At 39.8% G+C, this 14891-nt stretch overlaps 1 long non-coding RNA gene across 1 annotated transcript; it reads left to right on the top strand.

Annotated features, from left to right (window-relative positions):
* Positions 1-6453: 6453 nt before the first annotated feature.
* Positions 6454-8799, top strand: LOC135243890 (uncharacterized). The gene is made up of 2 exons (XR_010326828.1): positions 6454-7040; positions 8636-8799. It is a non-coding gene; the product is annotated as an uncharacterized LOC135243890 (long non-coding RNA).
* The last annotated feature ends 6092 nt before the right edge of the window (positions 8800-14891 follow it).

The following is a 14891-nucleotide window of genomic DNA, read 5'->3' as shown; positions in this document are numbered from 1 at the left end:
CATTGTCACGGCTGAGATGTATAAGCGGCCACAGCCTAAACAGGCTAGAGCAAAAAGGCAGACAAAACGGCATCAGGCGAGCGAGATGCTCACTAACCATGAAACGAATACAAAATATTAAATCATTGCTCATCTATAGCCTACATACAAATTTACATATGTCCATAGCTTTACACACAATGAAAGTAAATGAATGTTACTTTTGACTTCAAATAATTAGTGTACGAAACAAGAGCTTAAACCATAACAGGACCCACTTGCTAGTGAGCACAATGTTTGCTATGGCTAGAATGCTAGTGATTGACAGGTTTGCCTTTCAAGTTAGCTAGCTAAGATTGGAAACATACTAACCACAAAACCATTGTTTATTTATACATAAAATATATAAATCAACATATGTACAATTACTATAAAAGTAAAGCTCATTTTGGCACCAAATAATTAGTATATGTGAAACATAAGTTAAAAAGCAGGATTCTCTCACTAGCGAAAATAATGATGGCTACAGCTAGAATGATAGTGACAAGTTCAGCTCGCTTTAAATGTGCTAGCCGGACTGAAACGAATACAAAATATAAAACCGTTGTTTGTCTATGCATAGCAATGTATAAATTACATTACAGGAATTTAGCAGATGCTCTTATCCAGAGCGATTTACATTGTATCTAATTATACAGCTGGATGTATACTGGAGCAATGCAGGTTGAGGTTGAGTACCTTGCTGAAGGGTAGGTCTTACCAGGGAATCGAACCTATGACCTTTAGGGTACAAGACCAACTCCTTAGCCATTATACTACACTGCTTCCCAGATGAACATTAAATACCATAGAAGTACAGCTAATGTTACTAATGACTCTAAATGTTAACATATTATAAAATAATAGCATAAAACCTTAGCTAACATTCAATCGCTAGCAAACATGCTAGCTATAAAGATGAGCATGAGGCCACAGCTAGGATACTAAACTATTTGGATGGAGTGTAGCACAGTGGGTAAGGAACTGGGCTTGTAACCGAAAGGTCACAGGTTTGATTCCCGGGTAAGGACACTGCTGTTGTACCCTTGAGCAAGGTACTTAACCGGAATTGCTTCAGTATATATCCAGCTGTATAAATGGATACAATGTAAAAGTTGTGTAAGTTGCTCTGGATAAGAGCGTCTGCTAAATGCCTGTAATTTGATTAAAAATAACAATGCATTTTTAACGACATTGCAACATTTTAGCTAGGTTACTGGCATTATACTAAAATGTATAAGGGCTTGTGTAACTTCTCAGCCTCGTTTAAAACCTTGAATTTTGCCAAAATTGCTAGAGCTTGCTAGCTATTTAACTTGTTATAACGAGAGGGCAAAAAAATATTTGTCTAAAATGACAACTTTAGAAATACAGGGCTGAGTCAAAGAGAGAAATTGCACAATATTCTAATTAGGAGAGGTTTTGGAGACACTTGGACCCACCTTTGGGAAAATGTGAGACAAATTTTATTGCTTTGTTATATCCATTCAAAACTTTTATCCTAGTGTTGCATACATCCTGGTGTACGATTGGAAAAATTAATCTAATTTAATTCTTACAAATAGCCCTGGGTTTTAAGTGGGGGGTTAAGGGATTAAGGGGGTTAATATGTAAACCAGGGAAGGTTCAGAATTATTGAGCTAACAGGCACCCCTGTCAGGGTTTCGGGGGGTGGAACCCAGGTGCAGAGTGAAAACTCGGAAGACTCAAATGGAAAGTTTTTAATCAAAGACTTTACTTACAAACACAACACAAACAGAGAACAAAGCAAAAGGCCACGAGGTGCAATATCCAGAACAGCTCAAAAACCAAAAACACGCAGAACTTGAGAAACACACAAGGGCCGAAAACAGTCAGGGCAGAATACAGGACAGGCAGCACACAAGGAACCAGCACCCGAGTCAGGTAAACCAAGAACTTAAATAGACAGGACAATAACCAGACACAGATGAACTCAATGCACAATCAATCCAGAGAGGGAAGGGATAACGAGACACAGACAAAAACAATGGTTGAATAAATGAACACAATAATACAATTAAACACAGGGGAAAGCAATGAGGGAAGCAAACTAAAATACAAAACTGAGAAGTGTCGCCATCTGGCGGCCCAAAAAAGGAATAACCGTAACAAATACAGAACAATGACAATCCCATAACACTTCTGAATTCTGATTACAAACTTTTATCTTCTTTTTATGCAAAGAGACTTAAGCCTGGTTTGAATGAAATCATATCTAACACCCAGCCTGGCTTCATGAGGAGCAGACATATATCTCCAATAACATATGCTTAGTCCTAGATATCTTAGAGTATCTTAGATTAGCCTAAGAGTGCATGCCATTGACCCACTGTCATTTTCAACTGTTGTGTAAAATAACAGTGGGTCAGTGGATACCCCTGAAGCATTATCATCTCGTTTGAAGGTACAGTAAATTATGAATATAATATAATCTAAATTAGTATTGTAAATGGTGCACATGTCTTGCTTCATTTAAGCCATTTTTCAAGTCTCTGTGAGGCTTACATCTGGAGTTATAAAGCTTGTAATTCCAACATTAAAATGATACAACAGTGAATCCAAATTGTTGATTTGTAGTGAAATACATGATTATGCTGTGATTTACAGCAATGCAAAATTTAGAGATTTTGGATAGATTTGTAGACACTGGGTACACTGCCAACTTTTTGATTCATAGAGCTTTAGTAGTTCTGCGTATCCACCCTTAGATTTGACACACTTGTGGTCAAGGAGTTTTTAATCCCTGACATGTATAGTTTAACCTGCTGTATATTTGCAATCTCTCTGTATTCCATTGCAAACTAAAAAAGAGAAAAATCATTTTTGATTTTATGCCTAGACAATTGCATTTGTGGCACTTTATATCTTCCTAAATTATGAGTATAAACTAATCGAATGTCTTGCTTCATTTAAGCCATTTTTGAAGTCTCTGTGATGCTCACATCTGGAGTTAGAATGCTTTTAATAGGGTACCCCCTAAATGGGCAAGGATTGGCCAGATTTGGCATGTGCACAAAGGGGTTAATTTGGTCAGGGTAAATTCATAGTTTTGAATGGACTTCAATGGAGAAATTGGCTTTTTGGCACCAGATGCTTACTAAACTGCACTACCTCCAGTAACCACTGGAGTTGATGAGCTTCACGGGGAATTGCAATCCCTGGTCCCCTGGTCAGCATTTGTTGCTCTGACCAAGTCTGAGCGTGCATGCGCAAAGGTGCCGACTGCCAGAACCGTAACACAAATACCAGGTGGAGATTACCCAAAATAAACTAGAAAAAGTTTTTTTGTGAAATTCATAACAGGACGGAGTGTGGCACAGTGGGTAAGGAACTGCGCTCGTAACCGAAAGGTCGCAGGTTCGAATCCCGGGTAAGGACACTGCCGTTGTACCCTTGAGCAAGGTACTTAACCTGCATTGCTTCAGTATATATCCAGCTGTATAAATGGATACAATGTAAAGTGCTATGTAAAAAGTTGTGTAAGTCGCTCTGGATAAGAGCATCTGCTAAATGCCTGTAATGTAATGTAATGTAATGTTGTATTACCATATTACCTGAATACCATCTGCTGTCTATCACACAACTTTATCTTTTTATGTTCACCCATTGATGTCAGAATTTAACAAATGTTATACTCCTTTACACTTACATAATCTAAGTAGTACAAGCTAAGCTGGAAATGATTCAAAATGATGTAATTGTCCAGTGCTTATAAATCTATCCCATCATTTAAAACTGTCCCTGTACATAATGCTTTATGTCTGTGTTTTTTGATTCATTAAATAATATGATTACTTGGTGCAAGTAATCATTGCACCAAGTGAAGCACTTGCCTGACAATATGAAATCAATATTTTACAATGGATGACAGATTCATAATTTCATTTGCTGGTACCACAAAGGTCCAGATGATAATTAAATTTGGATGTGCTGTCTAGGCCAAAATTGTAATAAAACACAATGCAAATCAGTCACATATGGTGAAATACACATCACAGATGTTTGGGGTCACTCGAAACTCCAATATCTGTAAGAAGTTGTAAAATTTCTTGCAGTATTTTCCGGCAGGCCAGACTGCTCAAGAATCTTTGATTGCACAGCTGCCATGATGCAAACAAACAACCGGGTTTAATCTTAGTTGTAGTCATTTAATAATTTCTTCGGTGCTTAACCAGAAATTATTCTCAAGGAAGCAGGGGTCATAAACAAGGCAGGTCAATACATGCTTTCCTCTTTATAAACACTGGAGAGTGCGCACACAGTTCTGGACCAACAGTCATGACAATTATACCAATAAATGTAGCTATGTGGCATTTTTTGTGAGGTAAAATAGCTTGGTCTCATCTAAATAAAATGACAATTTCAAGATGTAGTCTAGTCAGAGCTAAAGGCCGCTGAACTACGTAGACTCTGCTTGATGTTTTACCTCTTGCCTATGCACCCTTATTCAGTCAGGTGTCACTCCCCCCCCCAAAAAAATATAAAAATAAATAAATAAATACATAAACAAAACAAATTTTTTAAACTCCAAACATTCAACAGAGGTGCTCAAACTGCCACTTTATATAGCACTGTTATTTGGTCAAATAATGCCAGATGTGCTCAGTCACCACTGGGCCACAACATCCCTTCCCACACATTGATAAACATTTCTTAAAAGCGGTTTCATTCTTGGGCACTGTATTGGATTTAATTATTTGAAATGTATTTGATAAGTATTTGAAGTATCTGAAAACAGTGGCATCAGTTCACTAAAAGCAAAGGTATGGCCAGGTCAAATGACAACATCAACTCTGACATTATGTCACAACATTAAATATAATCCCCCAAATTCTCATTCCTGGCCATGTAAATATGTAATCTACAGTAGCCATCAAAATATTTTCTAAAACCATCGGTAAACAAGATGCCTTGAGGCATCCCATTTTGAGTAGCAGCTCGACTTGGCTGATTTAATTATTTAAACTAATATCACATGACATGTTGCCCAGTTAAAGTGCAAGCACAGCAGACAGACAGAATCAAAGACAGACAATCAAAACTCAGTCCTAAGGGACCCCTGTGTATACCGGTTTTCATTTTAACCACAATTGCAATCCTAGGATTTCAACAAGCTGTTAATTTCTCTTGATGAGGAGCTTTTCATGCTTAGAGGGATCATTTACCCTCTTAAGCTACATTATGTCAGAAATAGCTATATGCATGCCATGGTGAAAATAATTTCTCATTGTGCTTATTCTGCCATATTTCAAACAATTACAAAAAAACAAGCTAAAAATATAGCCGCAAGCAGTGATTTCAGGGTTCAAGCCAACACGGACCGTTAGAAGGTGAAAGCTGCGAAGTGCAATAAGAACTAGTCAGAATCAGAGTAATTGTAATAGTCAAGTCCATATATACATACAAGGAATTTGACTTGACACAATATGTTCATTCTCAATGAATGAATGAAAAGGTTTAATTGCACAACAAACTAACAGTAGCATAGGACCATCACCATGGCATACAAGAATTATAAGATATAGTCATAATATCATATAAGAACTAAATAAATAAATGACGGTTTGATTGTGTCTGCATGAAAATTATTTAATGATAGGTATTGGGTTTGGGAAAAGGGAGCCTTCAACACACATAATTAATGGATATATTTCTTTGTAGTTGTTATTTAGTTTACTGGTACACTTGAGGTGCCACATAATACCAGGATGTACCCATATATACTCATTTGAGCTAAATCCTGTTCCAGTTTACATTCTTGAATGGTCATTTTTAGATGTGAAGCACCTTTATGACTGGCAATGGCACTAACTCACTCAGTCAGTAACTCAGTCAGTAATTCTGTCAGTTAATTAATGGTTCTTGAGGCAAATTTGTAGAGTGAACATAGATGGATGTCTGTAGCAAGTTTTGTGTAAATCGGACTCACGGCATAGGAGTTATGACCTTCAACCTTTTCCCGTAGACTGGTGGTGCCCCCTATTGGGTTCAACAGTGTTATGAAACTGTAACCCGTTAGAAAAATAGCAACGCTTTAAAAGAGTCCTGTAGCTTTAAGAAAGGGAGGCTCCCTACCTCACTTGTTAGGAGGACTTGTTTTGCACCCCTAATTAGTTTTATTGGCTTTAACAGGCAGTAATGTCTTAAGATTATTCTGGAAAATAGTTAGCCCCGCCCACCCCAGGGACTTGGTTGAGACTGTTTGTCGCACAGGAGAGTGCATAGCAAGAAGGGAGAACGGGAGAGAGAAAAAGACGATCAGAAACAGAAAATCATAATCGCTAATTTAAGCAGTAAACCTAAAGAGTAGCTCCTTAAATGACCCAGGGACCAAATATTTTCCAGATCGCACAGTTCAATCTCTTTCCTTGGGATCTTGGTAAGTTGAAATGTTAAAATTTGCTAAAGTTTGCTAAAGTATCATAACTGTATCAGCAACACCTGTGCTATTAACTCCATGTTTCCTTGAAAATAGCATTAGCCACACGTGGCGCTTAATATTTTTCAGTTTGCACACTTCAGTTTCTTCCTTTGGGATTTCGGTGAGTTTAAATTTGAAATTTAACTGAATTGTAGCCGCAATACGTGTGTTATTAACTCCGCGTTTCCTTGAAAATAGCATTAGCCACACGTGGTATGTATAGCTATTGAGTTTCTCTCATATAAAATTGAATGTTGCTATTTGAAAGCGTGAATGGCACTGTTATAGTAGTTCTATCATACGTGTATGAATGTGCCATGCAATAGCCTTGTGTTGATTTTAAGTAGGTTATAGCTCATTCAAGGTAGCTATTAGTTGAGCCTATGCACTTTAATGAAGTTAGCTAATGCAGTACTGTTAGAAACCATGCACTAGCACTTAGCAAGTGCGCTACATTGGGGTAGCCTATATGATGTAGCCATATCTTCTATTGTGCATGACAATGCAAGAGTGTTAGTTCACATGCATTTAAATGATTTTACAATCAACTAATGATTTACCTGATTGTTAAAGGTTTATTGTCATGTATATGTTTTGAGTTCATGGTTTAAAAATGATTTGCTATAGTTACATGGAAAATACCTTGATCATAATTCATGATTAATGGTTAAAGGAGTACCATGGTGATTTTCACACTTTCTCGGTTTTATGTGCTATTTGCACAAGAGGCATTGAAGAAACACAATGAGCAAAGTATTAAAGGAGGTGGACGGAGGTGGCACAGTGGGTAAGGAACTGCGCTTGTAACCGAAAGGTCGCAGGTTCGATTCCCGGGTAAGGACACTGCCCCGGGAATCGAACCTTGAGCAAGGTACTTAACCTGCATTGCTTCAGTATATATCCTGCTGTATAAATGGATACAATGTATGCTATGTAAAAAGTTGTGTAAGTCGCTCTGGATAAGAGCGTCTGCTAAATGCCTGCATGTAATGTAAATATGTCCGTTATGTATTTTTTGAGAAATATGCGTTTTAAATTCATCGTCCTATTTTCAACCGGTTGAGAAAGTTGTCATTTTGCTACGTCACTAATACAGTAACTACTCCCATTTCCACGCCCCGTAAAGAAATCTGACAGCACACACCGTCCTGCTGTTCAGACGATGCAAATATTTGACTAACGTTAGGTTCACTTAAATTAGAGTGCCTTTAGATTATTTCTGGTTATATTCATTTAGCTAGCTGGCTAACGTTAGCTAGCTAGGAGGTTTGCTTTCATAAGACAATGTTATCGATAACGTTAGCTTGCTAGTTTGCTTTTATGAGGACGCTATAGTTGTGCTTTTATCTTAACTTGGCTAGCTAGATATCAAAAATTATAATTGGATATAAGTCAACGTCCTTACCTTAGCTATCTACCGATACTTGATATACTAGCCCTACTAAGCTAGCTAGCTTGTGAAAATTCAGTCTCCCAAAGAGAGCGCGTATCATGGGGGTAGCTATGGAAATGGGGCACGGTCTGTCAATCATAGCTAACTGACAGTTCTCATTACCACGCCCAGACGGTTCGGGTGAATTTTTATCGTGGGAAATTTAGGCTTAGAAAAATACGTTTTAAAGTGCATTGAAATGACTGAAGAATTTAAAAATTATGCACATTTGTTTTGTTGTTGCCTGAAGACAACTGGGAAGTGTCACGTTCAACCACCATGGTACTCCTTTAAAGAGTGATAGAATATTTGATAAAAGGAAACTGTACAGTTGAACATTTATAAAGTGTACTATTTGGTTTATTAGTAACACTTTTACACTTTTGAGGTTACAATGATGCCTTAAAGAAGAAAACTAAGATTGAGAAAAGTATTCAGTTGTTATAATAGCCTGTTATCATACAGGCTGGGTTTTTTTGGATACCCGAGAAGAAACCTGTGAACCTAGGATTCTCTCCCTGATGAGAGAGATGGCGAGCCGATCAACTTGATTCATCTTCATCCATTTGAGGAAGGACCCTCTGATACCCCTTGTTTCTCCCAACCCCACTCCGGTGTGGTAGGATTGTGACTGAGCAATTACATTTTATTTGATACTTTATTTTTTGTAAAAAGGGTGCACCCAACCAACAAAACTGACTTGAAACTAACTAAATTGAACTTGACTAATTGAACTGAACCAGACTGAACAGAAGACATTCTGAACTTAATGGACAGTGAATACAGTTACAACACTCAGGACATTGATATGAAAACAAATGAATGTGTTTGAATATGATAAGTAAATGGCGGCTTTACCTGTTGTCATTACATTTTCTTTAATACAGTTCTAACCATTTTGCACTTACTTTCTGGCTCCGGTTGTTCATTGTGTCCATCTCTTCATTCATAACCTCTCCTTACGAACCTAGCTTTAACCTGAAAATATTTACCTACTGCTAACTGACCCTTTAGGTGGGTTACAGAAGTAAAAACGTGGCGAGCCAGCCAGGAGAAGTTAATTAGTGTATAAAAGTTGATGATTTGGCACCCCTTTTGATATTGAAATTATCTGGACACTTTGTGAGCGATTGGAGCAGTTGGAAGTGTATTCAATACAAACTGTTTTGTACATTGGAGTATTGAGTGTTAACCCTGTTTTGCCTTACTCTGTCATAGGTATAGGTTAATATTACAACACTAGAAAATGGAGGTTAAGTCAAGTCAGAGCAGGTTAAAATTCCAAATGCAGTGTTAGTTAGTGGGCTAACCAATACTGAGATTGATGAGGAGGTTTTTGACTTCCTGAAACAGTATGGGGCAGTTGCCAGAATAATTGAAATACCTGCCTCAGGGGAAGAGCTCAAGGTCATTGTGGAATTTGAGTATGACGCTGCAGTAAAAGAACTTGAGAAACATTTTTTACCTCACCATAGACCCTGCAATGCCGACCCTCAGGTTATTCATTATATTCAGAGTCTTGCGAGTGTTTACAGCAGCAGTGTAGGCACCAGTGTCACAACTACTTACCTTACAGAGTTAAAAGATTTGGCGATGAAGAGTGGCAGGCAGTTTGAAGACATTTTGAAGGAGAAGCTAGCTAGGATTAGTGGTTCTGTTACACACGAGACCCCAGCTGAGATAAGTGAGACCCCCTTAGATCTTGAGCTATCCCTTCCACCAACTGAGCCTCAAGTCTTGCCTCTCATCTCCACCAAGGTAAGAGTGGAAGATAATCCAGTTCATCATGAACCCCAAACTCATGCAGATGCTACAGAGATTTCTTCTCAGGAAGCAGAGAGAACCAGCCCCCACCATAAGCCCCAACCTCGTGCAGCGGTCACTGATCTTCCTTGTTCGAGACCAGAAAGAACCGACTCTTATCGCTTGCCCTTAAATCAACTGAGAACCCTTGAGGTGCAACGTGTAATTGTGGAACACATTGTCAAGAGCAGTGAAATTGTGTCTCAAGTTCATTCCCCTTGCAAACTTAAACCCTTTTCAGGGAAAGTACCACACCCTACCTTTGAGGTCGACTATGATGCATGGCGCAGCAGCGTGGAATTTTGCCTGAATGATTCTTCAATATCTGAAGCTCGAGTCGTGAGGAAGATTGTTGAAAGCCTCGCACCACCAGCTACAAACATTGTCAGATCCTTAGGCCCTGGGGCCTCCCCCAAAGCATACCTGAACCTTCTTGATTCAGCATACGCCACTGTGGAGGATGATGACGAGCTTTTTGCTCGATTCTTGAATACAAACCAAAATGCTGGAGAGAAACCTTGCGATTGCATAAGGCGTTTAGCTCTGTCATCAGTAGAGGAGGCCTTGCTCTCTGTGACTCTGACAAACAGCTTATCAGACAGTTCTGCTGTGGATGTTGGAACTCCACTTTGATAAACAATCTCCAGCTTGAACACCGTAAGAATGAGCCACCATCTTTTGCTGAGCTGCTGCTGCTTCTCTGCACGGAAGAGGACAAGCAAGCAAATAAGGCCAGTAGGATGCAGCTGCACCTTGGAATCACAAAGACAAAGGTTCTATCGAATATGCAGACCACATGTATATCTTGTATGGAGGGATTTGACTCCCTCACAGAGACTAATGACCCCTCCGTTGCTGCAGCTGATCTCAGAAAACAGATTGTTGACCTTCAGACTCAATTGGCAAAACTCAAAACCAAAAGCACAAAGAAACCTGAAAAAAATAAATCAAAGAGCAAAGAACAGGAACAAAAGGCTGAAGATGGGCAAGAAAAAGGGCAGCTTCTGCAGATCACTGCAAAGGCTTCAAAGCCTAAGCCTTGGTACTGTTTCAGGTGTGGGGAGGCTTGTAGGCAGTAAGTGCACAGCTAACGTAGTTGTGGAGGGCGTGGGGTGTAATTGTCTACTTGACACAGGGTTGCAAGTCACAACAGTAGCTATGTCCTTCTACAAAGACCACTTGTCTGATCAGCCTATCAAACCCTTAAGTGACCTTCTTGAGGTGGAAGGAGCAAATGGTCAGGCTGTCCCATATTTGGGATATGTGGAAACCAGAATCAAGTTCCCTAAAGACATCCTTGAATTGGAGCCTGAAATTCCCACTATGGCTTTGATTGTTCCCGATCTGCACTCCAACTGTGATGTACCACTGTTAATGGGCACCAACACCCTGGATCCTTTGTATGACCAATATTGTGAGAAGCCCTTACCTCACCAAAACTCACCATGCTATGGCTACCAGCAGGTCCTCAAGACCCTGGAGTTCAGGAAGAAACAGGCCGCGAATGGGAAAATTGGTTGAAAATTAGTGAAACTCAGAGGTAGACAACAGGAAATTCTCCCAGCTAAACGGAAAGTGCTGCTGGAGGGCTTTGTGTGTGCCAACACAGAAAACTGGGCATTACTGGAACAGCCATCTAGTTTGTCCTTGCCAGGTGGTGTGTTTGTAGACTGCTGTCTCATATCCTTGCCTGAGCATGGCTGTCACAAACTGCCCGTTCTACTCAGAAATGAAACCAAACATGACATAACTTTGCCTACCAACTGCATCATTGCAGAGTTAGTTGCTGCAGATTCTGTAAACCAGAACACCCCGTCAGAGGATGGGGTTAGTCAGAAGTCTGCTGTTAACTGTGCTAGTCAACAGATGACCTCAGAGAAAAAACCTGATTTGAACTTTGACTTTGGTTCCTCACCTCTCTCAGAAGAATGGAAGGAAAGAGTTACCCAAAAGTTGAATACCTTCTCAGATGTCTTTGTACATCATGATCTTGATTTTGGCCATTCAACTAAAACCCAGCATCACATCAAACTCAAAGATGAGACCCCATTCAAACAGAGATCCCGTCCAATTCACCCACGTGACTTTGAGGCAGTCAAAAAGCATCTTCAAACTCTTCTTGATGCAGGCATCATCCGGGAATCTGAGTCCTCGTTCTCATCACCAATCGTGGTAGTGAGAAAGAAGAATGGGGATGTGCGTCTTTGCGTAGATTACAGAAAGTTGAATCTGCAGACAATCAATGATGCCTATGCGCTGCCAAATTTAGAAGAGTCCTTCTCAACTCTTGCTGGATCACAGTGGTTCTCTGTGATGGACTTAAAGTCTGGGTACTACCAAATCGAGATGAACGAAAGTGACAAGCCAAAAACGGCATTTGTGTGTCCTTTTGGATTCTATGAATTTAATCGTATGCCCCAGGGAGTAACAAACGCTCCAAGCACATTCCAACGGCTTATGGAGAAATGCATGAAGGACATAAACTTGAAAGAGGTTCTTGTCTTTTTAGACGATCTAATTGTGTTCTCAAGTATGTTGGAAGAGCATGAGACCAGACTCAGTCACGTACTCTGTCGTTTGAGAGAGTATGGACTTAAGCTATCACCTGACAAGTGCAAGTTTTTCCAGACGTCCGTCCGCTACTTAGGGCATGTTGTGTCCAGAGATGGAGTGAGCACTGATCCTGAAAAGGTGCAAGCCTTAAAAACCTGGCCAAGACCCCAAACCTTGAAAGAACTCCAATCCTTTTTGGGATTCACTGGCTATTACCGACGTTTTGTAAAAAACTACTCCAAGATAGTCAAACCACTTACCAACCTCGCTGCATATCCTGCAAGTTTTGTAATGAATGGACAAACAATTTTTGATTGATAGTCCGATTTGTATTATATACTTTAAGAAGGCAGAAATCAAGCCACTGCTCAAGAGGTCAAATTTGGATCTGACAGACCTGGCTAACTGTACTGTAGACCTATTTCAAATCTCCCATTTCTATCAAAGATTTTTGAGAAATGTGTAGCTCAACAACTCTTTTCTTTCTTACAGGATAACAATGTGTATGAGAGGTTTCCGTTTGGTTTTAGAAAGCATCACTTGGACAAGGGCTGTACTGAGACAGCCCTTGTCCAAGTATTGAATGATTTGTTTCTCTCCCTGATTCTGGCAGTATCTCTGTTCTTGTTCTGTTTGACCTAGGTGCTGCCTTTGATAGACCACCATATCCTCCTCCATAGGCTAGAAAATAAGTTGGTATCACTGGGCAAGCTTTTATGTGTTAAATCATAACTTGCTACAAGATCTCTGAGGCTGTGATGGTAAACAATAAGTCCTCTGAGTATTCCAGGGTAAACTTTGGAGTACTTCAAGGATCTGTGTTGGGTCCTTTGCTCTTTTCTTTGTCCCCCTTGGGGACATCAAAAGCAGTCATGGTGTTAACTATCACTGCTATGCAGATGAACTTTATATATCTTTTAAACCAGGCAAATTTCATTCACTAGCTAAATTAGAGGCTTATCTTAAAGACGTAAAGGCTTGGATGACCCAAACTTTCCTGATTTTGAATTCTGATAAAATTGAGATGAGATGCTGGTTTTAGCACAAATCTGTTTTTCCTTAAATATAAATGCCTTGTTCTGTCTTCGCCAAATTAGTTGTTAAAAACTTTGGTGTAACCTTTTTCCCACATTAATAATATCATAAGAGTGGCCTTCTCCCACCTAAAGAACATATATATATATATATATATATTAAGGATGTCCCTCCAAGATGCTGAAAAAATGGTTCATACATTTGATTACCGTAATGTTTTATTGTCATTTTGTACCAACTTGGCCCTGAAATGTCTCTAATTTGTACAGAATGCAGCTGCTGGGGTTCTTACTAGAACTAAGAAATGGGAAAAAAATCAGTCCAGTGCTCAAATCTCTTCATTGGCTGCCTGTCAAATCTAGAACTGACTAAGATTTTGCTGTTATTGTATGAAGCATTATTGCATTAAATCTGGAATCCAAAATTTTTGCCTTATATATTATAACCATATTCAGTTATGTCTATGATAATATCTTTGCAGACATTTTCCATATCTGTGCTTCTCTAGATAGATGTGTTCCTCCCCCTGTAGGCCTATTTCTTCTAAAATGTGTTTGGGATGTGTGTGGGGAGGGGAGGGTGTGGCTACGGTTTCAGCAGAGCATTTGTTGCTAGATACTGCAATGGAGGTGAAGCAGCACAAGTACAGTGAAGCGGAACGACAAGTTTTACACTCAACAGTCCACCCTGGAGCAGTACTCAGGCCCCCCCATGTCCCGGAACAAGCACACTGTATTTGTGAAAAGGCTAGAGCACGTACAAGCATGCACACACTCACTCTCACACACACATGCACCCACATGATTGCACACACATGCACACCCATGTGCTCACTTCTATTTTAATGTGATGCAGAAGGCTTTTAACTGCATTCAGACAAAGAATTTTGAAGCCTGTAAGGAAACTACAAGGTAACGTTAGATGAATGTTTGGTGCCAGTCATGTCTTTGTGTTTTATTATAACCGTGCTGACTGTGTTCAAGGGATATATGAGAGAGAAGCCATCAGCCATGTGAATCCACAAGTGCATGTGGTTGTACATAGCATGTGCCACTAGGGGAGCGACAGAGTGTTTATTTTTATCATTACTATCCACTTGGCTCCCAGGATGTTTTTGTGGAGATATGACACTCGTACTTGTACACAGAGTCCTCAGGGTCCCATAGTAAGATACGTGTCTGGATTGTGCCATAGTTTCCTTCGTTTGGTTTGTTCCCTGTGAATGACTGTGCTCCTGTCATGAGAATCCTGATCCAGAACCAGTGCCAACACTACATAGGCCTCTTCAGTACAGGGACAATATCACTGCGGTACAGTGGCTGTGATGTCACCTCAGGAGCTCCACCAACCACAGAGTAACCACCAAAAGAACAATGCCGGCATTGATTGACATTGATCTATTAGTCACCACCAGCGTTCTTTTGGTTGTTACACTGTGATTGGTGGAGCTCCTGCGGTGACATCACAGCTGTCTTACCCCTCTGTCACTGCTGCAGTGATGCCAGTGGAGGTCTGCAGTGTTTGAGCAGCTGTTGTGAGACATGGGGCTAATTAAGCAATGAGCCTCAGTGTCTGTGGGACCACATTCCCTTAGCAAATGAAACACCA

Source organism: Anguilla rostrata, chromosome 17, assembly GCF_018555375.3.
Source record: "Anguilla rostrata isolate EN2019 chromosome 17, ASM1855537v3, whole genome shotgun sequence".
Classification (NCBI taxonomy): Eukaryota; Metazoa; Chordata; class Actinopteri; order Anguilliformes; family Anguillidae; genus Anguilla; species Anguilla rostrata.
This window is presented reverse-complemented; position numbering and strand designations above follow the sequence as displayed.